We start from the raw sequence: 27,501 nt of genomic DNA on the forward strand, positions 1-27,501 counted from the left end.
TAGATATTGTCACGAATGACAATCAATGAAGCGACGAATAGATCAAGGAAACTAAATGTTTAATCGGGCGAACTTGTGCCGAAAACAACATAGAAGGCTAGCGTCACAGCGTCGATGGTGGCCAAACAGCAGGATCGAGCACTCGGGCGAGACTGACCCAGGACCGCAACGCGGAGCACCTTTTGTACCCGCTATTCGCGACTCCAGCAAAACGGACGCCGCCAAGCGGGAAAACCGGGAACCAGCCGGTCCAGGTCGCTCCGCGCCCCTCCGCGTCTCTGGTGGCTTTCGCGGACACGCGTTGTCGGCGCGGTGGCGAACAGTGTAATTTCACGAAGGTCCGAATATTTCTTTAGTTTGCCTGAGTGATCATTAGTGTGGTGAAGCCTCAGTAGATTGTTTTCTTCTATTACATGTTTGAAAGCCCGCTTACTCCACAGCACACGGTCGCGTGCTTTCGATTTCTTAGATGGGGAGGAATCACGGAAAAACTTGTCTGTCTTGAATCACATTCAAGGTGACGACTACTTGGTAACTGATACTGGAGGGAACATCAATGTTGCAGTCAAGTGAATGGGAAGGTTCGATAGCTGCTTTTCTTGAGTTTGATTGTGTTCGGTTAGCTTCAAGTTTGAGCCACCCACGCCGGTCGGTGCGTTGGTTATTCATCTCGGCTGCTTTTCGCCGAAAAAGCCTCTGGACCATACTGAAGGAGTTGGGCTGATTTCGCAATTACTTGATTCAGGAAAACTTGCTCGCTGCAAATGATGAATGAGGGAAATTATCTGTTTTCAAAAGGTGGGAGACAAGTCTCGCAACGTTAGATGCTGTCACGGCATTTTGAACTATCGCGCCTCCAATATTTATATTACGAGGACGTCGAAGCCAGCTGCAATATACGTCTACATTGGTCAGATTGACCGGCCACAAAAAAAAAAATACAAATTTTCTCCGTTCAGGATTCGAAGCAAAGTTCAATGCAGAGAGGTTCTGCGCGGATCTTCAATGAAAACTCTCTTCAGTTTGTCTCCGTGCTGCCGGCTATAGAACCATTTCGCTAAGTTTAAGTAGTATGTCTCCGTCTATCAAATATACTTTTATTCAGCAGCTCACCTAATAGCTAGTCAACTAAGCTCATATTTCAACCCGAAGGATAAACTAATATCGCTTTACTGGGACATAGTACGTAATATAATGCATAACCCGCTCGTCAAAATGACTTCTCGATTGCTACTAAAACCTGAATTGAAATACGAGTATCAGCTGCTTTGTGGGGCGCCGGCGGGTTAACATGGTCCTTGGCTCAAGAAGCGGTTGCTTAATTTTCGTAATTTTTCTGCAGCCTGTATTGTTGGCCGAGCAGACGACTGGAGCTGTTTCGTAAACGCGGATACGCACAAAAGCTCGATTTCGCGGACAGATAAGTCGCATGGTCGAGGCATGCGAGTTACTGAAAAGTTATAACTCTCTGTGGAACAATTCTGTAGTCATCGCCGCTTTCCTTAGATGATAAAAACTGATTAGTATATTACCGTCTCTCCGGAGCCGATAGTTTCGGTTTTGAACGAAATCTCCGAAACGAAAGTTTGACACGAAAAGAACAAAAAAACACCGGCAAAACAAAACTATGCTTTGCAAGTTTATCTGCACCGGCTACACTTAACCGTCTCAGTTCAAATACCTATAAAATTGGGCATTAAACAAAAGAAAATCTGTTAAATTGAACGCGCCACCTGTTCAGGCGGCCCGGCCGAGCCGCCGCGACCTGGACTCAGCCGCCATGTTTGTTTGGTGGTGGCGCCCCCTATAGGTCGCTGGAGTCGCGAATAAACCAACTCACGTTTACAAACAAACCCGAGCACCCCTGGCGGACGCCACCGGAGCCGCGCATGCGCGATGGGGGTGTGGGCTAGAAGCTCGCCGTCGCCCATAAACTAACCTTTGAAAAGCGATGTTGTCGGCGTCGGTGTGAGTCCCCCTGCTCTTTTTCGCGTTCGAATTGTTGATTCTACGTCTTCCTGGCGATGTCCGACTACTTGAGCGGCGTCAGCGAAATTACCGAGGCTCGTTACACCGCAAAACTTGGCGTGAATAATGTGACATGTGGCGATTCATTCCGCGTGGACGCCGCAGTATGTACGCTAAAGCCTGATTCGCATGATGAGATTTCGCTCGCAATCTTCAGTCGCGACGCCGCTTTGGCTGCAAAAGCGTTAACCGTAGCTGAGATGGTCGACGTAGATACTGAAAATCGCAAGAATAATCGAACCTAGTCAATAAGGCATAGCAAGTCAGTGATGGTCACTGGTAACAATGATTAATATCTCCTTGTATCTACTGTTATCGAGCCTCCTTACCAACCTTCAAACTTAAGTATTTTGAGGTCTGCACTTAGCTCTTAAAGCAAGTACCGGGCCAACATTTGGTCTACGGGCCGGCGTCGTCTAAGAGAGCAGAATACAAGCAGAAACGTTTGAAAGAGCAGACGACAAGCAGAAACGTTTGAAAGAGCAGACGACAATTCGAACGATCAGGCGGCCGTTTGAACTTGAAGACGCACTGAACGTAGTCCGCAGGTGGTCCGCACAACTTGATGGTTTTCTGGCGTTCATGTTGGAACAAAACAAATAAATCTGATGACCACAAGTATCCGTGAATTCAACCCAAAGTGCTTCCCGCCCAAGCAATCGTTGTCCGACGGCGTCTGCTTTTCCCTTTTCACGGCACATATCCAGATTCTCGGACGAACCGAGCACGTGAAAACTGACCTTCAAACCTTTCTCGACTCTTTTGGTACGGCCCCAGTCCCGGCGTTTTGACGAGAAGGCAGGTTTTTGTCTGGTTCCTTTCAAAACAACGAAGGAAGACACGTCTGGCATAGGGACTTCTGCCCACAACCCCAGACCGGAAGTGCGACGGACGCGCCACCACCGCGCCGTTACGTCACAGAGTTGAGTTGGTGTATTGGGACCGAGAGGGTTGTCCGCACACTTGGCGTGCGGCAGGGAGCCGAGCCAGGGCAGGACCTCATCTGGAAGCCGGAATCGGGAAGCCCCAGGGAGCAGGTCTTGTATAACTCTGTTTATATACATATTGACAGGTTTACATCAACTGAAGAGCGCTCGAGAGCGCTCGCGAACACATTCGAGAACACACACTAGCAAAATTGGCTTGCTTTGTATCTAGCACGTAGCCAGGATTTTTTTTTTTTTGGGGGGGGGGGGGGGGGGGGGGGGGGGGGAGGAGGTCCCAGCAAAATGGAAGATTTCGGGGGGGGGGGGGGGGGGCAGGAGCACCCCCCCCCCCTCTGGCTACGTGCCTGCTTTGTATGTTCATACAGGTCTGATGTTGGTACGCCTCAACGGGTGACCGGTCGCTTAGCTGTAGATGAGAAATCTAGCCAGTGCAGCACAACTGGTTGTACAGCTGCGCCAAAAGTGTATCTTTGTGCATTTCCTACCACCGGCTAAACCAATCACTAACAGAAAAAAGAAGTATTGTGTTAATTCACAGTACGTCACAGCGACTGCTGCGACAGGTCACGGCAAAGTCGTTGGGCATCGGCGTCGCGTTCAACGACGTAGCCATTGAGTGCACGGTCGCAGATTTGGAGCGCGAGGATATTATAACACAGAGCATTTCTCGCGGAACCTGAACGTCAGCGCACAGCTTTTGCAGCGGCGAGGACCCGAAACCAAGGCTTAAGGTCTCCCACCTGTGGCAGGGGGGTGTCTCTTATGGTATCCTCGGCGGACGGGGTGAGGGGTGAGAGAGGGAGAGAGAGAGTTTGTAGGACAGATTTTGACAAGCAGATTGCCTTTAAACTAATTACATGTACATGCATCCAAACGTCGACCGCAGCGCGTTCGGCTGTGCCAGCATTTGACTGACACAGCGGAAGGCTGCATCAGATACACGCCCAAATAATTCATGTTGTACCCATTAGTTTAGTTCTCAACTTTGCCGCTAGGGGCTCGATGGTTTGATCTACTCCCCAGAGGGGTCTCAGACCCCTCGTCGAAATCGTTGGGGGTCCGGGATTCCCCGAGACTCCCCTGACTTTAAGCACTGCCCGAAACATGGTTTTCAAACCCGACGAGGCAAGAAGCGGTAGCGCGAGGAACGGGAAAAGCACGAGAGAACATTCCATCGCTCGGGACAAGTGTGTTTCGGCGTCTCGCCGCAGCGGGACGCCCGTCACGTGGCTCTCCTCTCATCCGTTGTCTGCCACTCCACTTTTTAATTTCGGCGGCCACTTCTTGTGGCGACCTGCCAGGTTTTGTCAGTACAGAGGAGGCTATAGCCCTCGGGTGCTACAAAAACCCTAAAACCAGGGTCACACTGCTTATATAAATCGTACAGGAGAGTCTGCATACAGATTCCAACGCGGGTCACCGCGAGACCCGTGCTTCGAATGAACGCATGGCAAGGAGTTTAAGGAAGAAACTTGGGCTCGCGGCATTCGAACCACAGAGGATGTTTCGGTGACTTCTGTTTCCAGACTGTTTTTTGTACAGTGTATGAGCACTCTGACCCCGGCTTAAGCATAGAGTGGGTCGGTAGGCTGTGAAATAGTTCACTGGTACTGGTAACGCCTCCGCATTGCACACACCGGGCGTTCCTTTTCGAGGATTTGACGTCACATTGATACTTTAAACCCAGGTTGTTGTAAAAAAAAAAAAAAAAAAGATTCAGAATACCGGTTTGAAAACATGTTTTTCGTGCAAGGCTTGCCAAACTATGAGGCGCTGCAGAAAACCAGCCTCCTGCGTTAAGTCCTTATTTCGAACTATTTTTGTCCGCGTTCCGCCCATTGAAAAGAATGAGGAAAGGGCCTCAGCACGTACCTCGTATCGCTGCGCCGCACTGTTCATCCGCAGCACAAAGGCCGTCTACTTTCATCGCCGCCACCATGGCAACGAACGCCGATTTTCCGAACGCCGTCTGTTAGCCACAGTTTACTAGTTTTGTAATGAGCAGCCGCAGACTGTCGCCGCGAAAATGCAGGCTGGGGGAGGGGGGGGGGGGGTTGTTAACTGGTTAACATGCTCCCCAGTGATACGTACACGCGCCGTCCGAAAAAGTCATTCGGCGTTCATTGTCATGGTGACGGCGATGAAAACAGACGGCCTTTATGTTGCGGAAGAACACTGCGACGCAGCGACACGAGGTGCGCGCAGGGGCGCTTAATGCATGCTTTTCAATGGGCAGAACGGGAGCAAAAAGGGTTCGAAATAAGGACGTAATGTAGAAGGCTAATTTTCTTCAGCACCTCATAATTTCACGAGCCTTGCTCACGAAAAGCGTGCATTGTCTTTGCCATCCCGCGCCCTGTGTTTTCTTGTTTTTTTTAAAATCCGTAACATGGGTCTATTAAAGCATCAAGCTGCCGATTTAGCAACATCCACGACGAACGCCGTACGCCGCCATCTACAGCATAAACAACGACCACAACTATACAGCGACTATAAAACTGAAACGTCGACGACAGAAGTCATTTCTAAAGGTGGGAAGAGCCCCATAGCGGCTATCGGTGTAAAAAGCACAGGATCACGGCGCATACAATATGTGGGATAGCAGACGCAGTTGAGCCACGAAAGCTATGACGATGCACTTTTAAACGCGGCTTGATTGGCTCTTTCGTACTCGCTGTAGTCGGACCTGGCAGGGAGGACGAAGAATAATGACAGCCCAGAAAATTTACTGCTGTCTTGTTTTAAGTACGCGCGTCTTATCTGAGTAAACGTTGAGAGCGCGTGCGTCCGTATTTAGCCTAAAATTACTTTTGTTACAATTTATAATACACCAGTCGGAGACATTCGGGTCCCCAAAAACACCAGAATTGCTTTGCAGCCCCGATGTGCGATACATTCGTATCCTTGTGGAACGTTCGAACGAAACAACGACGTCATTCGTTTTTGTTTTTCTTCAAAATAACTCCCGAAAAACAGGCTTTCCGCGTTAGCAGCCCCTCCCCCCCCCCCCCCCCTCTTTTTTTTATTTTTAATAAGGACGCAATTAGCAAACGGTTAAAGCACGCAGCTGCGGCAGTTGATGTCGAAGGCTAAATGTTGGCAGCAGGCCCATCGCGTGCTTGTTACTCGAATGACGTCGAACGTGGCGCAGCAGTGTCTGTGTACGCACTTAGAAATTGAAACGGAACGGCGTGTTTGTTTGCGGTTAGTCCTTCGAAACATAATACACACAGATGTGATCCGCTAGATTGCCCGCTGCTTTTAGCCACGCCTGCGATTATTTAACACCGAGCGCAAATGGTCCCCCCCCCCCCCCCCCCCCCAAATGTGTTGGGCTATCAAAAGTAGACAATTATGTCCACATTTTAAGCGTATAAGATGCGCGAATGGAAAACAGCAATTAAAGAAATGACGTCGTCGACACCGGGAACGCGCCATTTGATAGAATGAAACAGGAAAACCACATTAAAAAAATAAAGATCCCGGAAAAAAAGAAGTTTTGCGAGCAAACATTGAGAAACAAAAATAAAAAGAAAGAACGAGAGAAATCGAGATAAAAAGAAAGCAATGAAACTTGTCGTGGAGCACATTTTAAACAATAACTGTCGTCATCAGGACGTCATCGTTCTGATAGATGTGGAGACGACAGCAAGCACGGCATCTGGCCGGCGCCATGTCTCTGCGCGTGCTGGCAATTGCGTGCAATCACAAGCATGCCAAAGCTACGTTCACGCGCACGTTGCACATGTTTGTGCACATGAGGCACCACTGCTATGGTGGCTATACGGGTAGCCTAGGTCTGCCGAGCGCTCCGCATTATTGGGTAGTTCTAGAGCCACGCTATATGGCAGCGTAGCTGCCAGAGTAGCGACACGACGCAAAATTATCTAGATACACAACGTCAGAAGCGCCTATAGTGATCTCCATTTTGGGCCTGGGAGGTTTCTATGGTAACCGTACTGCTAGCGACGCCGGGCGGCAACCTTCATCTAGTTGATATCTCCATTCGTTAATTGAAAAGTGGTAAAAGACCAAAAAGACGCTTTGCATGGCGGTACGGCACGGGCCTCTGGAGTAGCGGTGCCTGTTTCTTCTGTGAAATGAGACGATTTGCAGCATGCACGGACAAGGCGAGTTGTTTTCCGCGGCGCCGGGATGGCGACGGATTCGTGGGACGAACGTACCGTCCTTGTACTTTCGGACTTCGCTCCTATGGAACAAGGATTACGCCGGCCACGACAGGACGATTGCCTTGGGACATTACTGCTGCTCGACTGCAGCATAGTAAGAGAATGTATGCTTAGCAGCATACTTCTTCAAGACCCAACCATTCATTCAAGATGAGATTATCTCACCGACTGGCGGGGAGCGACGTCGACGACGGTATCACCTTCGTTTTGCGCGATGAACAGTCGACGGGGTTAAACCAAGAAGAACAGCACGGTGGTCTACAGAGGATTGTTAACGCCATCAAAAGAGACGGACGCCGGATATGAGGTGTTCTTGCCGACAAGCCAAGTGGTCGTCCCGTGTTTACCGGCATGCAAAATGTCAATATTTTTATCTGGTGTAGCACGCATACCCGTGTTAAAGGGGCCATAAAATGACTCTTTGACTTCTTCTTCCTTAGCTTTAATCCTCGACTCAAAAAAGAACAGTGAAATCACGCGGTCGTGACATGCTAGGGCACCGGTGCGATGGCCCCAAGCTTTCAGCGTCCTTTTTAAACACACCGTAGAACTTGTCATTCGCAAGTGCACTCATGCGCACTCATTGGCCACGAACGTGAATTCAAATATTCATCGACGAATTCATTGTTGACGAGCGCATACGTCCGAGTGACGCAGTTTTCGTGTCAAATGCGTGAGCTGGGGTCGGCTGACGTCATTTTGGCTTTTGTAGGCATTGCAAAGAGCATATTTAGAACCATACACAAAAGATGATAGCATCATAGCACACGAACATTAATGAATACGAAACAGGCCCAGCTACAGAAAATAAATATTACACTCGTAAAAAATAATTGTCTGTAACTTGTTAATTACAGAGACGAACACACCTCTGAGCATATAAATCTAATAGTGTGTGTTGATGCATTCTTATAGAGCAGGTCATTTCATATACGTCATTTCAGGAAACGCCAACTTGTCACTTAAAAAAAAAACAAAAAAAACACTGTGATTAAATGCAAGCTATTGCAACGAAAGGACGTTTATCAAAGTCTTCAGAACTGTCAATTCGTAAAATCGTCGATTAGTACAAAAGGTTAAAGGTCGCAGGCGCTTCCTTGCTTAAAGTTGCTGTGATTATTCGGTGACCCAGGGCTGAAACAACTTCCTTTAGGCCCTACACACGACGTATACCTTTCGTTTCGATTCTGAGAAATTTCAACATTCAAAGGAGGCTAGAAAATTCGAAAATGTTATCCTAAAAGCTATATAGTAAGATCGATGATTAGTACAAAACGTAAAGATCGCAGGAGCTTCCTCGCGAAAAGTTTGTGATTACGCGGTTACCTGGGGCTGAAACAACTTCCCCAAGGTCCAACATGCGACGCATACAATTCGCATTGATGCTCAGACATTCCAACGTTCAAACAAGGCTAGGAGTATGCGAAAATTGCATGCAAAATGTCTTATCGATCCTCGAACACATCCAGAAATACGAGCACCGCTACGGTGATATGACTGACGCTGTCGCACAGGTGCTAATATCCAGAGCGATCTTGCACAGAAAAGATATAAAGTCACAGTCTTTCAGATCTTCACGTTATGCCTGCGCCAGAGAGCACGAAGAAGTCCGAAATCGTCGGCAAGCAGCGGCACATTACGACTACCGCGCACCGAAGAAACTCGTATCCACCAGCTCTGGGCGCTGCCATCTTACCGGTGACATCACGGCTCTTGCGAGGTCACGTGACGAGTAGTCACTCGGTTGCTAAGGGAACCGAGCCAGCTCAGCTCGTTGCTATGGTACCGCGTGTGACCAATCACGGTGAGAGGCGGCACAGGGAAAAGCGTGGCGCTACTCTGGCAGCTACGCTGCCATATCGAGTGGCTCTAGGTAGTTCCACGTGCCGCCGCTTCATGACGAAAAAGTGGCGCTGTAGCCAGGATACCGGTAAAGCCCCTCCATGTTTCAAAAGTAGCGCAAGGTGCGTCGATGCACGAGGCACGTGCAACGTGCAGCCATTGGGAAGATCATGGCAGCACAGCGGAGCATTGAGTTAGATATCAAACTCCATGTTCTTCCCACAAGTGTAGCGCGGCACGTGTCTCTTGCATTTCCCCAACAATTAATGGCGCCACTTATCACAAGATAAAGGGGCTTAAAGGTGTATTCACACGAAGGACTATGTCCGCGGACAAGTTCCTACGAAAGGCGTGACGTCACCTCTTCTTGGGTATATAATCGGCCATGTTTCTGACGGAAAGAGCAGGCAAAACCAAGGGACATGTCCACGGACCTGAAGAACATGTCCTCAGGCCTGATGTATCTTGCGTATCACGTGAGCGAACGTAACAGAATATGTCCGCGGACCTGCCGGCCCAAGATTATAGGAGTTTTGAACGCGATGCAATTCTGCCTTTTTTCGAGTCCGCTGTGGCCCGCGGACAAGCCCGGGAAAGGTGTATCCACACGACGGACCGGGCCGCGGACCGATTGATCACGTGATGCGCGGCCCGCGGGCCGTCCGGCTGCAATGAGCATTGTTATGATCGGCCACCCAGAGGGCAGGTTCGGCTTCCTGGCAGCGCCATCGACCACCCATCGAGTGACCAGAGACTCGGGCTCGGCATTCTGGCGCCGCCGAACATGCCGACCGACGCGGCGTGGGTGGGGTGCGGCTTCCGGGCGACACCGAGCGGGCCACCCGGCACAGCGGGAGCTGACCCCCCTGACACCCCGCTGAGAAACGGGGGCCCGCTTCCTCGGCCTTCGGACCGGGTGCTAATGAACGACGTAGACAAGTGGAGACGTTTGGGTCTCGGCGTGTGATCGGGAGAGCTGCCTGTTCCCGCGATCTTCTGGGAGACGGGACGAGAGGGATGCTTGTACCAAGGTGTGACCACGTGGGAGGTCCGCGTCCCGGGAGACCTGCAGAGACGTCCCGTGGTGACGAAAGTGCCCTTTCCCCTCGCGGGACCTTGGACAGGGACCCCCTCGCCACTTCAAGGAGGCTACATTAGCCGGTGCTCGGACTCGTCAAGAGTCTTCCCTTCTCAGACGCCAAAGCTGAAAGATGACGATGTAAATATTCCTGTATATAAACGTCTTCTCCTCTCAGTGAACGCTCCTCAGTATCTTCGAAGTCCACGACGCTTGGAAGTGGGAGCATGCTCGGCCCGGAAGCGTAACAACTGGATGGCAGCGGTGGGATGGTCTGTGCAGAGTCCTGGTTGCTGTGTTGGTGAGTGTTCAGCTTTCTCTTGGGATTTGCCAGGTTTGAGTAGATGGTGAAGTTTGCTTAAACTTGGTGATGTAGCTGCCGGGGTAGTTGGCTTGAGTTGGGTATTCCCCGGCAAAGAGTAAGGTGAAAGATTGTCACTCGAGAACAACCATGGATTTGAACAAGTTGCGCAGACCAGATCTGATTCTTTTGAGTAAAGAATTGAGGCTCGATTTGGGGGGAGTCCAGAGAAAACCTCTCATAATCGAGGCGATTCGGGCGAGTGGCGCCGACGACGTGGAGCTTCGGGAGTGCTGGGAGCTAATCGAGGAAAGGATTAAGAAAGAGGAGGAAAGACAAGAAAGGGAGATCGCAGAAAGAGAGAGAGAGCGTCTCTATCGCAGGGAGTCAGAGGAAAGGGAGCTCATGGAAAAAGAGAAGGAGCGTCTTTATCGCAGGGAGTCAGAGGAGAGGGAGCTGGAACGGAAAAAGTTAGAGCTTCAGATAGCCCAGGTGGAGGCAGAGCGTGCAGGCCGAGAGACACCGAGTTCTAGGGTTGGTCAGGCTACACCGCGGCTGAAAATGAAAGACCTCCTACAGCCCTTTAAAATTAAAGAAGACATTGGCTTGTTTCTTGTAAATTTCGAAAGAACATGTGAGAAGATGGACTATTCGCGCGACACCTGGCCGCAATGGCTCTTGATAGTTCTGCCGTGCGAGGCCGCCGACGTGGTGGCTCGGCTGGAAAGAGCGGAGGCAGACGATTATGACAAGGCAAAATCGGCTCTCCTGAAGAAGTACCGCCTTTCCGCCGACGCCTTCCGTCGCCGATTTCGCACTGAGAGAAAGAAGTCCGATGAGTCCTTCTCCGAATTCGCTTACAACCTGAAATCCAATCTCGTAGAGTGGCTGAAAGGAGAGGAAGCTTTGGGAGACCACGACAAGGTGGTCGAGTGTATCGGTCTCGAACAGTTCTATAACTGCTTGACGGAGGAAACCCGCCTGTGGGTGCAGGACAGACCGGGGGTTAAAACGTTGGAGCGAGCCGCCGATCTGGCAGAAGAATTTGCTTTAAGGCGCGATGCTGAGAGAAGCCGGGTTCGTCCCGGAGCAAACGCAGGCGGGGAGCCTTCCAAGAAAGTTGGTGCGCACGGAAAAGAAAGTGCCGGGTTGCCAGGAGAAAAGGGTGGTGACAGGGGAGAACAGTCTCCTGCTTTTGGCAAAGAAAAGGACATCGAAACGAAGGCTGAGTCTGAGAAAAAGAAAGCGTATGAAGCTAGGAAACCTCTTGTGTGTTTTAGATGCCAAGAACCGGGACACATTAGTTCTGGCTGCCGAAAGCCGAGAGTGGTCTTCTCGTTCGTCAGTGACGACGAGGAGAGCACGCAGTATCTCAGGCCTTATCTCCACGACTTAGTCGTGAATGGAAAGGCATGCAGTGTTCTCAGGGACTCTGCAGCTACATTAGATATCATCCATCCAGACTACGTTAGCGCACGTGACTACACTGGCGAGTGCGCGTGGATAAGGCAGGCCGTGGAGGAGAGTAGCGTCTGTCTTCCGATGGCGCGTGTAGAGGTGAGGGGGCCGTTTGGGGTGCTGTGCACGGTGGCGGCGGTGTCTAAAACCCTTCCGGGGCTCTATCCCTATCTGTTCTCAAATCGGTCGGACGCAATGCTGAGGGCAAGGGGTTTGAGCTTTCCGGGGGTTACCGCTCAGCCGGTGACCACTGCCAGGGTTCGCGGGCAGGCAGCGTCGTCGAGGGCCGCGGACAGAAGCAAGATGAGACCTGCTCAATCATCCCGCAAAGTCGAGGCAGGCGTTCTGTCTGAGCCAGGTGTACTAGAGACGCGGCCGTGCGGGGATGGCATCCATGACGTCGCGAAATGGAGTATCACATCGAGTGGCGCGACGCTTGGGGCGGTGGACTCTATTGCTTTGACACCGCAAGAGGGCCTTTCTGGCGCACCACCAACTGTTAGGAAATCGTGGTCGGCCGAAGAAAAAGGCGGCCCAGCTTCAAAAAGTAGGGAATTGCGGGAAAATCATGTGGGGTTACAACGCCGCTCAGAGGTCGGGCCTTCCCGGCCTGATGGCTCGAAAGGAGTAGATACAATTCAGCGGGCTCATGGACGAGCGGGGAGGATGCCAAGCGAGCATATCCTTTGCATGGGGTATGAAGCTGCGGGCCTATCTTCTCAGGAGCTGCATCAAAAGCCGGATCGAGCTCAAGTTTCTGACGAAGGGTCCCGACTCTCGCTTTTCGGAGAAAACTCGCGCGGGAGTCGGGGTCAGACGGGCCACAGCTAGATTATTGTTCGACTTCGTCGCGGTTCCCGAGGACCTCGCGAAGCGCTCCTAGCTTTTATGGGAGTTCGAAAGTTTTGCGTGTCGTTTCGTTGCTTTGCTTTTTTTTGTGTGTTTTGTTCGGCTTCAGCAGTTTCCGCTGTTTGTGCGTGGTCGCGCACACACTTTTGCCGTTTCGTTGGTTATGAGAGATTTCTTGAACCAAAATTAGAAGCCGGGCGCTTCATAAGCAAAGGGTTATGTTTATGTTCTGTAGAAATTCAATTTGTGTAAAGTGTATCCATAAATTCAGGGTTCTCTCGAGTGACAATATTTATATTTTTGTGGTCTACTTTAAAGGGACAAAGTTTGTATCAGTTTTATAGCAATCTGGCAGATCCCAGGGTTGGCTGCGCACTTGCGGACCTGCGACCTTGGGCAATGTGCGGCCAGACCGTTGTTTGGTTCACCTGGTGCACTGACGAGCTCCCTTGAGAATGTGACTGCTGCAGTCCCCGAGAGACACTCGGCGAGCGACTACGGGTTCTTCGGGATGCAACGTGGGCTGCAACCCTTTCGACCCCTCTTCCCCGGCGGCGGAGGAGCTGTTATGATCGGCCACCCAGAGGGCAGGTTCGGCTTCCTGGCAGCGCCATCGACCACCCATCGAGTGACCAGAGACTCGGGCTCGGCATTCTGGCGCCGCCGAACATGCCGACCGACGCGGCGTGGGTGGGGTGCGGCTTCCGGGCGACACCGAGCGGGCCACCCGGCACAGCGGGAGCTGACCCCCCTGACACCCCGCTGAGAAACGGGGGCCCGCTTCCTCGGCCTTCGGACCGGGTGCTAATGAACGACGTAGACAAGTGGAGACGTTTGGGTCTCGGCGTGTGATCGGGAGAGCTGCTTGTTCCCGCGATCTTCTGGGAGACGGGACGAGAGGGATGCTTGTACCGGGGTGTGACCACGTGGGAGGTCCGCGTCCCGGGAGACCTGCAGAGACGTCCCGTGGTGACGAAAGTGCCCTTTCCCCTCGCGGGACCTTGGACAGGGACCCCCTCGCCACTTCAAGGAGGCTACATTAGCCGGTGCTCGGACTCGTCAAGAGTCTTCCCTTCTCAGACGCCAAAGCTGAAAGATGACGATGTAAATATTCCTGTATATAAACGTCTTCTCCTCTCAGTGAACGCTCCTCAGTATCTTCGAAGTCCACGACGCTTGGAAGTGGGAGCATGCTCGGCCCGGAATCGTAACAGCATCCACACGGCGGACCAAAAGAGCAGACGACAGAGTGAACGGGCCGGTATAACCCTCGACCTCACAGCTCCGCCAAACGCGTGCAGCGAGCTGCTTTGACGCTATTTGTAAGGAGCCAAGATGAAAGTTGAACGAAAGAGACGTTCGGCCGCGGTGGCCCTGGCGTTGACTATTGAGGACGAGGAGGACTTAAGTGAACCCAAAAAGGGCATGCAACTATCGTCCCACAGAGCGTGAAATACTCCACGAGCGCGATGAAGTAAAAAGTTGCATCGTCGGACCATGCCGCCATCATCTCACAACAAAAGGTTCGTCTTCTTCGTCTTCAACAGTTGGCGCCAAAAGAAAACGACTTTGGATTTAGATTCCTATCCAAACAACAAAAGTCAGCTTGTTGCCAGACTTAGCGCTTCAATTATACTAAAAACACCGTGGTCCGCCGCCAAGGTCCGGGCGAGAAAAGTCACTTGGCATTTCTCAGAAGCGTGGGCCGCGGACCTCCGGCGGACCTCGAAAACCGGTGACATAAGATCACGTGATGCGCGGCCCGCGGACCGAAACAGCAGTTTGGTCCGTCGTGTGGATACGCCTGAACCGATCGCATGAAAGTGCTCGTGGAACACTTAGTTGCACGAGCGGTTTTCTTTTTTTATATGGCTCTCATGGTTCTCGTACACGAATGGGCCTTTGCTCATTTTCCAGTACGATTAGTACGCACGAGCTACAGCTCTGGAAGATTCTCGAGGGTTCCTGTGCGTAGTAGAAAGAGGAGCCGAAAAGAAAAAGAAAGAAAACGACAAGAAATTGTTTTCGATGCCAACATGGAGGTCAACAAGGCTTCACGAGTAGTTGTGCCTTGTGCCCTCATGATGGCGGATGAGGAAGTCGCGGAAGAACCTAATATCGACGCAAAGAAGCCATGAATTAAAGCATGGATGTCCAAGAAGGAACTCGGTATACAAAATCTACTCTATCAAGAACTTCTGGAGAGCGACCCGGTGGGGTACCGCTGCTTGCTGCGCGTTAACTCCGACCAGTTTGCTGACATTCTCTCGTCAATTGCACCATGCATCCAAAAACTCGACACTGAAATGCGTCCGGCCATCCCAGCCAAAGACAAACTTCAACTGACGCTGCGGTTTCTTGCCTCAGGTGTGTGGTTATTCTTCTTACTTTTGTCATTGTTTCAGCATATTTGGGAACTACGCTCGACTCAGCCGTGTTTCTTGTTTTCTTGCGAATTTTCGGGGGAAAGTCAACATTCCTTAAGCAGGCAGTTCCGCATTAGCCACGGCGCCGTCAACGGCTTCCTAGTTGAAACTTGCGATGCTATTTACAAGATGCTGGGACCAAAATATCTGGTGTCCCCGCGGACAAAAGACGAGTGGCTGGCAGTAATGAAGAACTTTTACGAAAGATGGCAATTTCCGCAATGTATTGGAGCGCTGGACGGAAAACGTGTCACAATTGTCAAACCTCCAAACTCTGGATCTGTGTATTTTAATTACAAGAATACCTTCAGTATCGTGCTTTTTGCTCTTGTGGACGCAGACAGCAGGTTTTTGCACATTGATGTCGGCGCACCCGGGTCTGATGGAGATGAGGGCATTTGCAGGACGACACCACTGCGGAACGCTATCGAGAACGGAACAGCCGCTCTGTCCATCTCTGGAACTGAACCGGTCGGCGTCCCACCCGTCATTGTGGAAGACGACGCCTTCCCCTTGTCTATAAACATAATGAATCCGTACACTGGTACAGATTTGAATGAAGAAAAGATTATATTTAATTACAGGTGTTTTGCCTACATCGTGTCATTTCTAAATATCATTTCCTTATAGTTTTATTTTTCTAATTTCAGATTAAGCCAAGCCAGACGGGTAGCAGAAAATGCGTTTGACATTTTGGCAAACCGTTTTAAGCTTTTGCACACGACTATCGATGCCGAACCAGGAAGGGTCACCTCATTCGTCAAGGCAGCGTGTGTGCTGCACAACTATTTGCGGGCTGCACCTGTGCTTTTTAAAGCGTCGGGGGAGTACCACCAGCGAAAAAAGACAATCTGCTTCGGGCTACGAAGTTCCGAAGGGCGCTCCGGGGCAAGAGCTCTGGATGTGCGTGAGCGCCTACGGAGATACTTTAATGATGAAGGCGCCGTCGCGTGGCAGAGGGAACAGGCGGGCCTTAATCTGCGGATAAATAACAGAATCTAACCTTATCTCCATGTGCAGACAAGTGCAGAAGCAAAGAACGGGGAGTGTATATATAGATACCATTTCATCGTCTGTATGTTACTTTCTTAACAATCGTTCATGCATGTGTTGGCAAACTGACCACCAAAACGTTTTTTGTTATACTCTAATTGTTCAACTTTATGTAAATATACTTCCAAAAATCTTCAATGTTTCCTCATTTTTTACTTCGTCATGCTATAATATTGGTCACAATCTAATGCACTGGCCCACTCCAACAAAAACAACCGTCAGTTCCGAATGTAATAAGTACGATAGACAAAGGATAGAAACACTTGTTTGTTTCCAAATATCCCTTTCACTTTCAGAATCTCGGACTTTAATATGTGCCGTTTCGTTCCATTATAAAATAAGATAGAAAAAAAAAAAAAAAAAAAAAAAACTGCTTCCGAGTTTTAGATATTCCTTTAAATGAAATGCTCAAGGAAATGGGCATTTCATTCAAAATGCTCACCATCCGACAAACCGAAAGTCGCAGCTAATTCTACGCTGAAACAACTTGCAATCCGCTTCTTTAAAGTCGCAATTGTTTTATCTAAAGGAAGGGTAATGTAGCTCGTACCGTCTAATACATTGAAGCATTATGTTGCTAACGATCGTGCCGCAGCGTAATTGATGCCGCGGTACGACCGCTGGCAGGTCGTAGCTGTATCAGAAATCCTATGTGCACTCCACCAAGGCGGCACCAAAGATCCATATTTTCGCGCGTGCAGCCGCGCATGCGCACACTTTCTGGATAAGGCGCCGGTGTCGACACCTGTCGCGATCAATACCACGCGCTTCAGGCGCGCCCCTCCGGTCCCAACACTACCCAAGTATTCTAGTACACTGTGATAGCACTGCCGCACCAGCGAGGCACCATGCTTGCAACAGACCGATCTCACCAGCCAGTCTGACTACGCCACCGCTACCGCAATGCATCGAGGCAGCTTTAGTTTTCCTGCGCGTGCGACAACCTCGCTGGAGCTCTGCGCGTGTGGAGCACGAGACAGCACGAGCCCTCTCGTCCTATGCCGTTTGCCACCGATGAACAAAAGTTATGGCGGCGTCACGCATGCGTCGAACGCTTGGTATGCGGAACGCGAGTTCGTCTGCTTTTTTTGCAGGGGTTCCGGTGACGTCAGAACGCCAAGCCCCGATTGGGTCTGACTGAGGCATAGTGTAGGTAGACCTCAAAGCAAGCTGCCTTGAGGTCTACCCAGTGTCCTTCGATCAGAGCGAAACAGAGCTCGGCGTTCTGACGTCACCATATCCCCTGCAAAAGAAGCAGACGAACTTCCGCTTCGCGTAGAACTGAAATAATACCCCAAGTTCGTGGGGTAGACGATTTAACGGCAGACGGATTTTGAAGCGAACTTTGAAAGGGATGGGTGTAAACGTTTCTACCCGTTCCCAGAATTGTTTGACTTTGGACTCTATATTCAAGGATACGTCATGCAGGTGACGAGGGAGAGAATAAAAAAGAGAGAGAGACAGAGATAAATGAAAGCAGAAAAGAGAAAGCTGGGAGCCGATGAATCTCGTGACTTTCCTAAGCTCTCAGCTTTCCGCTGTGCCTCGGCTGAGCAGACGAACTATCCGCGAGAGCGTTCCCACGGTCTCATATCACCCCCCACCACGCGGAGGGGGACCGGCATACCGTCGCAGCCAGCCGTGCTCCAGCCTCGAGCGAGGAAAAAAGGACTGCCCACAAAAACACCGCACGCGTTGGAGAGAAAGAACGCGATAAAATATAGAGATGGAGAGGAAAGGCCTTTGAAAATCACGCGGCGATTCCTTGGCAGCGGCGGAGCCCGCCTGCGAGCGACCGGTGGTCGCGACAGCACGCGCACCTGCTTTGCCGCACACAGCCGGAGTCGGTGTTGTGTGCCCGCCTCGCCGAGTGGGGCACGGGAGGGGAGACACCGTTTGTGCCGCCGCGCTCGTGCGTTCGTCGTGCACCGCGGCACCGCGCACGGGGAGAATGCATGCGGTGGCACGCGGGGCGAGGGAATGGAAGTTCCTAGCGGTTCCGAGCTCTGTCCCGTTTTTTTTCCCACACTAGTGGTGCGTGCGGCCTGTGTACATGCGCGCCATCTGCAAGAGTAGGCCTAGCTCCTGCGTCGTCTGCTTGCCACTCTGTCGTCTGCTTGCAGAGTGTTCAGTCCGTTGATAGTTTTCTTTTTATTGTTCGCGGACGACTTCCTTTCTGCTGTTATTGTTTCCGCGTTCTATCCTTCTGCGCAAATATCGGTGAAATGTAGTCGCGCAGCTGGAAAGGCGTCTGTTCCGGGAATTGGTTTGTCCGTTTAGTACTTCGATAGGCCAGCTCGGAACCGTAGTTTGCATAAAGCAAACGGTGGTTCCAACCTCCGGGTGTTTTTGGCATCGCTAATTGTGTCATTCCTGAGCGAGTGGGCAACCGAGCCAGAAATCAGTGGGATTTCTTTATCCAGACCAAAGAATACCAATTTTGTACGCTGGAAACTTTTTTAACACTTTACCGAAACACGAAAACGACAAAGCAATTTATATTTTAGATTCATGCTTACGTTGTAACTTATAAGTGGGGTTCGTAGTTTTCGCTTTGTATTTTTTGCGAAAGGCGGCGTAATAAATGGCTGTTCAGTTCTCTAACGTAAAATCGACGTCTATCGCCGTTCATTTGACGCCTGGACGCCATTCCATAATTCAAAATTGACTAATAAATAATCAAGCATCTAGGCTAATTATTGCACAGGAAGCGCGCCACGTTGCCGTGATAAAATAATTATATAGGCAACATTTTTTTCCCTCTCTATCACGTTTCTTATAACACGCCGAATCTCACGACCGTTATGAGCCTTGACCACAAGCGCCCAATGAATTTCCCTCGCGTTTTATTTTTATTTATCTGCCAAAAACATTTTTGATGCGAAATTGTTGGTGTTTTTCTACAAAAAAAAATAAATAAAACACAAGCACGCAAAGTTTATTGTACTATAGGCATTAGTTTTTGTTCATACGCCACATTGTTCATACGCCGCGCGAGGTAGGTCTTACAAGATTTGGTTGTCGGAGGAAGAAGCGACGCTTTTGGCGTTCGATACGTGTACGTCTTGATAAGATAACATATATGATACACAAAATCTAGAATACACCCACGTATATCTCAATTCTCCACATAAAGGGGGAAATTAGTAATGTTCTGCGAAGAGCCCGACTACATTTACTACGGTTCTTGAGGATATCAAGGCCGTGCAGCTGAACCTTCAACCTCACCCAGAGGCCAGTGCACATGCCGAACACGAGTGCTGCGTCAGTGTTAGGCTTGGACGCGTGCTCAGTCAGCCACTACACGAGTCACAACCGAATGCTGACGCGGCACTCGTTCCCAATTCGTGCTCACGTCCGATGTGAATTATACCCTGTCGCACTGATAGCCCTTTGCTGGATCAGCTGTGACGAGCGGCTGATATCCGTGAGCCGATCGCGTAAATATCGCTCGGAAAAACAGAAAAAAAAAAACGCAGTAATGGTAGACTATCCGCCGAATTCAGAAACCTCCCTCAAACTACACTCAAACTGAAGGGCCCCTCCACATCCTCGAGGAAGGCGCGAGGGCCGGCGCTGGCCAATCGCGAGGACGGATCCGCCGTCGCGATTGGCCAGCACCGGCCCTCGCGACTTCCTCGAGGAAGTGGAGGGGCCCTTCAGTTTGAGTGAGGTTTCTGAATTCGGCGGTATATTTACTAAACTTCCGCTGACTAAACATCTAGATAACTCACAACTTTTAAATTAATATATATATATTTTTTACTTTTCAATGAAACTTTGGCAAGGCTTTTCATTGCGCTCATTTGCTCACGCGAGAGGTCAGTACGGAAAGAACAGCGCCTATAATGTTCCACTGTGTATTTATTAGTCTACACGATCTCACACTGCTTCTAAGTATTCGCAACTTTCACGACCTATGCGCCGAAAAACTGAGAGAGGGGAGGTCTGCCTGGTGCGCGGGGGCAGCAGGACGCCGAGCACTGGTTTGAATGATTAGTGGGTAGACCTATAAAGCAAGCAGCCTTCGTTTCCACTGCACTCATTGAACGCTTTAGAACGCGGAACGCCGGCGTCCGGCGTTTGGCTCTCGCCTTCCAACGCGTTCGACGAGTGCATGCAGCGGAGACAAAAGAATCTGGCTTTATAGTTCTACCCACTAATCATTCGAATCAGAAGTTCTGACGTTACCCTCTCTCGTTTTCTCCTCTCCCCCACTTTCTCGGCGCATATCTGCCTTTGTCTCCACCAAAGAAATTATACAAAACGTTTGGAGTGGCGGTCTTCCACACTTTCCCACGCGACCTGGTGAAGCCCGATTTACCGGTCGGCGGCCATCTTACTCAGGGAAAAAATGGGGTGGCGCTGGAAGGGGCGCTAGCAGTACTTTGTTGCTTTTGGGGCTGCGTATTACAAGAAAAACAAAACTGATTTTTGTTTTGTTTTAAAGGACTCGAAGGCCGCTTAAGACGCGTTCGATTCCTTTTTCTCTGATATCTTATTATTACTTTGGAGTTACCTCTGAGACAATACAGAAGCTTCTAGGCAGGCTGGAAGAACCAAAATATGTTTTCCTTTTTTAATATGGTTGTAAACATAAACTAACGTGTTTAATTTTTTAGCCTGTTTATTTATTTGCAGTATTTACAAAAACATAACGCTCACGATGATGAGTTCAACAAATTGATTCCGCAAATAATCCACCCCATGGTAATGATTACATAGCATGCCTCTCACGATCGCGAACATTAATGTACGTGAACTATCGGCGAAACCGGCACTTCGAGAAATTAGAGCAATATATCGAGCCCGCAAAAATAAAGTACTGTAAACGACTTATTTTTTGCGGCTCAATATTTTGCGTTTAAGTCAAGGCTGAAGTTCTGGAATAATTCGCGGGTTCTAATTTTCGCGAATTGTAGAAGATTCGCGAATTCGCGAAAATTAGGTCCCCGCGAAAATTAAGTCAAAACATATAAAATAGCGCAACAAAAACAAGGACAAGAAGTAAACTTCTTGTCCTTGTTTCTGTTGCGCTATTTTATATGTTTTACTAAGATGAACCAACTAGCCCAACAACGTACCTTACTAAAATTAAGTCGTTTACAGTAATTTGTAGTACTTGTTTTGCAGATGCACGCCTGTTATGAGCGCACCGTCTCGAGTTTTAGATGCAACTAAGAGACAAAATAAGCGTTCACAGCCGCTGCGATACTCATTGCTTTCAGCAGGTATGCTGAAAAAGAGGGAAACACATTTGGAATGCTACCTGATCGAAGTCATCTCGCTTGACCGCGTGTCTCAAAGCAGTAATCTTCGAAGTATACCAAGCACAGGACGTAAGTACTGTTAGGCGACGCGACCCCCCCCCCCCCCCCCCCCAATCCCCCCCCCCCCCCCCCCCCCAACAGCACGCTACCACGCAGCACGCCGAGTGTTGTCTTTAGGAAAGCTGCGACGCGCAAACATGTTTAATGCTCTACTCTGCCGTTCAAATGCACATAATCATCGAGATTTCTCCCGTACGCTTGCTCACACGCATTAGTAAGGTATAGTGAGCGAACGAGATTTGTTGTAACGTGCTCGCTGCATACTTACACATGAAATGTAATTCCTGCCGTTTTAACGTGATTTATGCAGCCGAAAGCGACGCAGGAGCCCAACATCGCCTTTGGGAACGACTGAAGTTTTCACAAAGGCTTGCCTTCATTGAAACGCCGCACATTGCAAACGATTTCAAGGCAAAGATTACACGCCGCAGTCCGCGTCGATCCGTTTTCTGCCTCGAGTAAGATGGCGACGGTCGGCGTTTTCGGCGTCCAGCTACGGGGCGCCACCTCCACTTTAGAAGTCTTAATATAAGCTCCTTGGTCTGCAATGAAGTTGCCAAATGCCGGACACCGTCGTTCCCCGTTCTAACGCGTTCGTCGAGTGCAGGCGAGACAAAGACAACCATAGCTTTAGGTCTGTCTACTAATAATTCCGAGCATAGCTGGACATTCTTTCGTCCCCGCACGCTCTTGTCCCTCCTACCCCTCAGTTTCTCGGCGCATAGGTGTGCTGACGCCTATTAAAATGGCTCTCATCTGGATAATCGACGCACAACAGCAGCATGACGTTAAATTCCCAAAGCATGAGTCATTCTAATTTTGTTGAATACGAGAGATTTTACAGCTTCGAATCATTTTTTCATCTTAGATACGTGTAAGTAAACACCTTTGTTTTGAAGCCGGCCAGCCACACAGCACGATTGTCGCACCGCGGCACCGCCATCGCTCACGACGCACAGATATTTGGGCGTCCCTCAAAGGCGGACGCCCAAATATTTGCGGGCACTTTCTCGCGCGAGCGAGAAGTTCAATCTGACGCTCGCCGAATGCTCGAGCCAAGTTTCCGTCCGCCTTCGGAGAGCAGCCGATGACAGCGCACGGAGTGCGCAGGAGCGATGGCCGTCCATCCGCGCTCCCGGTGCCTCGTGTCCCGACTCCCGAGCCACCGTCGGACGAACAATGGCGAGAAGGCTGCAAAGCGAGCGACCCGAGGAAGCGGAGGCTCGCCAACGGCGGCAGCTCGTCGTCGGCCGCTTGCAAATGGGCCCTGTGATTGAGCGCGGCACGGCCCATTGTCTCTGGGCGCCCAGCCGCGTGTGACGGCGCCCGAGCAGCCCGAGCACAAAAGCGTGCCGTTTTGACGCCTCACGGACCGCGCAGCTCGGCTTCAGCCACGGTACGCCGAGCGTCTCCTTTCTGTTTTGGTGTTGTCCCGAGACCGCACACGGACAACGAGTGATGGCGGCGGGGCATGATGCGGCCATATATCCCAAAGAGGAAAGCGCGTGAAGGGTTCTTTGAGCCCTAAATCGGGTCCTCAATGGGGCCCTTCTGTCGTCGTCGCCGGTGTTGAAGAGACGGCCGTCGTTAGAGACTGGCTTTAAGGTGCCATCGAACGGAAGGCGTGGACAGACAGGAACATCCGACCAAGTTTAATGGCTCAAAGCACCGGCAGACGTCCGTGAAGACACGCGGCTAGCTTTCGCTTTTACCAGGTAGGCGAAAGAATGTCCAGATCACGATACTCGTCTCGGTCTTCTCTTTTGTTCTAAAGTGTGTTGGTTTCTTTTAAGGACACTTCGTCTGAAATAAAGACTGCATACATACATACATAAATACAGGAGTCTGACATTTTTCTGGCGGAGGGCTTCCATAGGCCCCATAACTGAATCTCCATGTAAAGCGCAGCCTAATTTCCGGATAGTGTAGATAGACTATAGACCTTTTCAAGAAAAGCTCTTCAGGCCGGTGCTATTAGCAGCGTTGGTGCGTATGGCGCGTGATTTGATCGCTTTCCGAAGCGACGAACATGCACGTGATGGGCTGTGGAGATCGCATCCTGGGCTGTGCAACTGTATAAACAATTGCAAGCATGGCGCCTCACTGGTGCCCCAACCGTGCAAGCATGTACAGCTTGCACGTCAATGTAGCATCGGCAAGCTTGTAAATGCACGCACTTGCCAGCACGAGAAGAGACATGGCGGCGGCCAGGGGTCCTGCTTGCAATCGTTTATACCTTGGAATGATGCATAAGATAGAACCTAATGTGATACGTTTTCTGCCCTGTTATCGTCTTTCAAATTGTAACGCATTCTAACGCGTTTGTAAAGTACCAATTCAAAGTTAACTTTAAAACGATAATTAATCTGTGTCTTAAGAAACTTACAATAAAGCCATAGGTGTTCTTCATCTGTTCTTCCGCCACGTCTCCGAAGGAGATACTTAGTTCAGGAGAGAAAAAAGCATGCATCATTGCACCCAATAGCGACACAAAAAAACAGGACCCTTTGTCTAACCCACTGATCTCAATGACAATTGCTGGATCGCGTTTGCCCGCTCTGCGAATGCGGTCACTGGCGGCCATATTTAGGTAGAGTTATATTACCTCTAGCCAAGGTACAGCTCCTGCAGCCACTGTAATCCATCCATGGCAGACAGCGTTTTGGCAGGTGTGGTGGCAGGCTGCCGTCAAAATAGGGTGGATGATATTTCGCGCTTGATTGAAATTGTTTGACGAAACATGTTTTTGAAACCCAGCGTGAACGGTAGCGCGATCTTTGAGGACCCGGTGAAAGTCTCACGAAATCGCAGCACCGGGGGAAAAGCAGCACAGCTCGCATCGAAAGTCGCATCAAAACTAGCATCAAAAGCAGACGCCGGTACGTACTACGGAGTCTGCTTTCGATGCAAGCTGCGCTGCTTTCCCCCGATGCTGCGCTTTCGTAGAACTTTCTCCGGGCCCTCAAAGATGAGGCTACCGTTCACGCCGGGTTTCAAGAATCTGCGTCGTCGAACAACTTGAATCAAGCACGAATTATCTCCCACGGTATACAGTGTACTAGATCCACGGCTATTTTATGGCACCCGGCCGCCATTGCGCTGTCCGCCATATTACTATGATGGCTAGAGATGATATAACTCTACCTAAAGATGGCCGCCAGTGACCGCATTTCGGTCCGTAGGCGGAGCTGGTCAAACGCGATCCAGCAAATAGACATAGAGATCAGTGGTCTAACCCTTGTATTGCATGGAAACAGCCTCACCAGTGACCACTCTATGACGAACACGCTACGCATTGCATATTAAAACATTCTATTTCTGATGTAGTCTGACGTCGAAACCTCCTGTTTGCACAGGATTGATGAAGTGGAGTGATGTACGCACGAGAACCTTTCACCATGCACCATGCTGACCATGGAGTTAAAAAAAAAAATATGGAACGTTCGTTTTTGTTGTCAATGCCTTTTCTTTGCAACAGGAATGACCAGTCTTAGGCCTACTTTTGTGCCTGTTTGCGCCTCCGCCGTTGCGCAGCAGCGACTGTGCGTCCGAGTGCAGCGCCATTCTCCAGTGGGGCGTCGCGCGGGCATCCGTCTCGAAACGGTCCCCGTGCCGAGCCCGTGCACGAACCAAGCACAGCCGCGTTCCGCCCGGCTGCGCGCGCGCCGCACGGGCTCCCGGGGCGACGCACCTGCAGCGCCGTCGACCTGTCGCCGTGCATGCGGTGCGCTCGACGACCAGCGCACCTGGGCGACCGTTGCCGCAGAGAGGGACAGTCTCTCCAAGGGCGCTCGTTAAGGGAGGCCACTAGCCTAATCATCGTCAGCGTATCAACCGGTCAGTCGCGCAGCAACCCCGGCGGCTTTGATCTTCTCGAGTTCGCTGCGTGCACCTCCCGGGGAGCGGACAAAGATCGCTACTGTTGGTGTTGTTGTTTCGTTTGTTTTGTGCCTTAAAGAGCTTCTGAGAGCTGGCTTCAAATGTTGTCGCTAATCAGCGGGGACTAGCTCTGGGGAGAGCCAACATTCCTGGGTGAATGTCGTCCACAGGAAGCGAGTGATAAAGAAGAGAAGGGGAATAGAAAGTAAAAGTTTTCGCTGCTTTATGGTGACCTGCTCTTCTTTTGCTGTTAATGTTTTCAATCTGAACACAATAATTTCTCGTTAACCTATACCCCACTGCTCTGGCCTCTGGTAGAATCTCGTCGTTGGTTTTGTCATTCATTAAATCTATGGGGCATACAACCCAAGGGAATTCGGCAATTTTAAAGCTAAACGGGAAAGCGGCACGCGGTGTGAAGTAGTGTCAAAGGGTAAAGGCTGTACCTTTAAGAGGGTACGAGAACGATATACGAAGTCCTCCGGACGGTTCAGTTTAATATGCACTTTATGGCGAACAACCAAGCCGAGGCTGAAGTCAAGCGTCCACCGATGCGCAGTGAGTGACCCGTGTTTTAGTTGAGCGCATGCAGAAGCACATTCGTTCACTACAATCCCTGTTCCCTCTGTCCTAATGTAATGGCGTCATAATTCGTGCACCCGAAATGTGCAGGCCTTAAGTGCGCAAAAGCAACCTGGTTGTTAGCGCCGTTAACCGTTCCGCGAAAGGCGGCCTCAGTAACGTGAACATTGTGGAGGAGCGGCGCTAATATTGAGGAGTTTCAGCGACGGTGTCACCGCCCTGGCGGCCGGTCGCCGAAAGAGAACGAGGGGGATAGGTTCGCTGGGAGTTGGCTTTGTGTAAATGCGTTGGCCGCGAACGATAAACTTCGGCAGCAAGAATATTACGCGGCTCTAGCGTTCCGGCACGAGCAACAGAGATGACACGAACTGCTACGACTAGCTACGACCACCCGCCGCAGCGATGCAGGCACCGAAGGAGCGCAACCTGTGTGCTACGCAGTCAGTCGCCGTCGCCCGACGCAGGTCGTTTGGCATTCAGGGCTTTCCGCCCCGGGTTCTTCGCTTGTACTTGGAACCGAGTATTATTCCCTGTGCTTGTGTATGTGCTCAGTGGCTGGATATGGACCTCATAGAGCAGAGTTCTTCAGACTCGACAGCGACTCAAAGTTGACGGCGGAGGGGCTTGCAGCAACGCTTTCGGTTGGTGCACGGGTGCGACGACTACACCGATAAACTTTAAGATTGCTGCTAGCAAGGTGGGCCATAGTCGCTTTATGTTGACACGATTTTGAGTGTAAGTACTCCGTGCAAAGGCGAATCTATCGCGTTTCTAATCCACCTTTGTTTTTGTTTTTTTTTTTTAGCACGCACGACGGATTGAAAATGCTTCTGTACCCATCACGGAGTGAATGTGTTCGGCCTTACATTGCGGAACGCCCAATAAAAAGTCATATTCGTTCAGCGAGAAAACTTCCCTTTCGAGTGACCTTCTTTGATTGATAATTTCGCCCGTACTTGAGTGCTTTAATCAACACGATCGATTAAGTTTGCTTCCCTAGTTAGGCCATTTTTGTGCCACATGCGGCACTAATGCTTGGCTCGATGTATGCTACTGGTGAATTAGTTTACTTCCAAAGCTAACAGTATGACAGGTGGGACCATTCAATTTGCTAAAAATGTGATATGGGAATGTCGTTGCATAACTAGCGTTTTACGTTTAAGATTGATAAGAAACATGCTCATGTGATGATGCATGTCTACAGCATAAGCTTTGCAGATCCAGAACGGATGTGATACAGGCTCGACTTTTAATGGACCAAATTGGAGATTACACGGCAATAGATATTGTGGTGGAAAACTGCCCATTGACTCGGTGAGTTTTGATTGTGACCATTGGTGTGCTGTTGGCAAAATAGGTAATGGCACACCTTTTCCCTGACCATCTGGCTTCAAGGGGCATTGCATCTAGATGTGCTTAAATATCTTTATTTCAAGGTTCAGTGGACCCCTCTGCATCATTACAGGAAGGCACTCTCAAGCCACAACAAACAGCAGTGAATATACAATGCATAATAACAGGCACCAGTGTCCAGGCGT

This window comes from Ixodes scapularis, unplaced genomic scaffold (assembly GCF_016920785.2).
Source record: "Ixodes scapularis isolate PalLabHiFi unplaced genomic scaffold, ASM1692078v2 PGA_scaffold1__304_contigs__length_218370807, whole genome shotgun sequence".
Classification (NCBI taxonomy): domain Eukaryota; kingdom Metazoa; phylum Arthropoda; class Arachnida; order Ixodida; family Ixodidae; genus Ixodes; species Ixodes scapularis.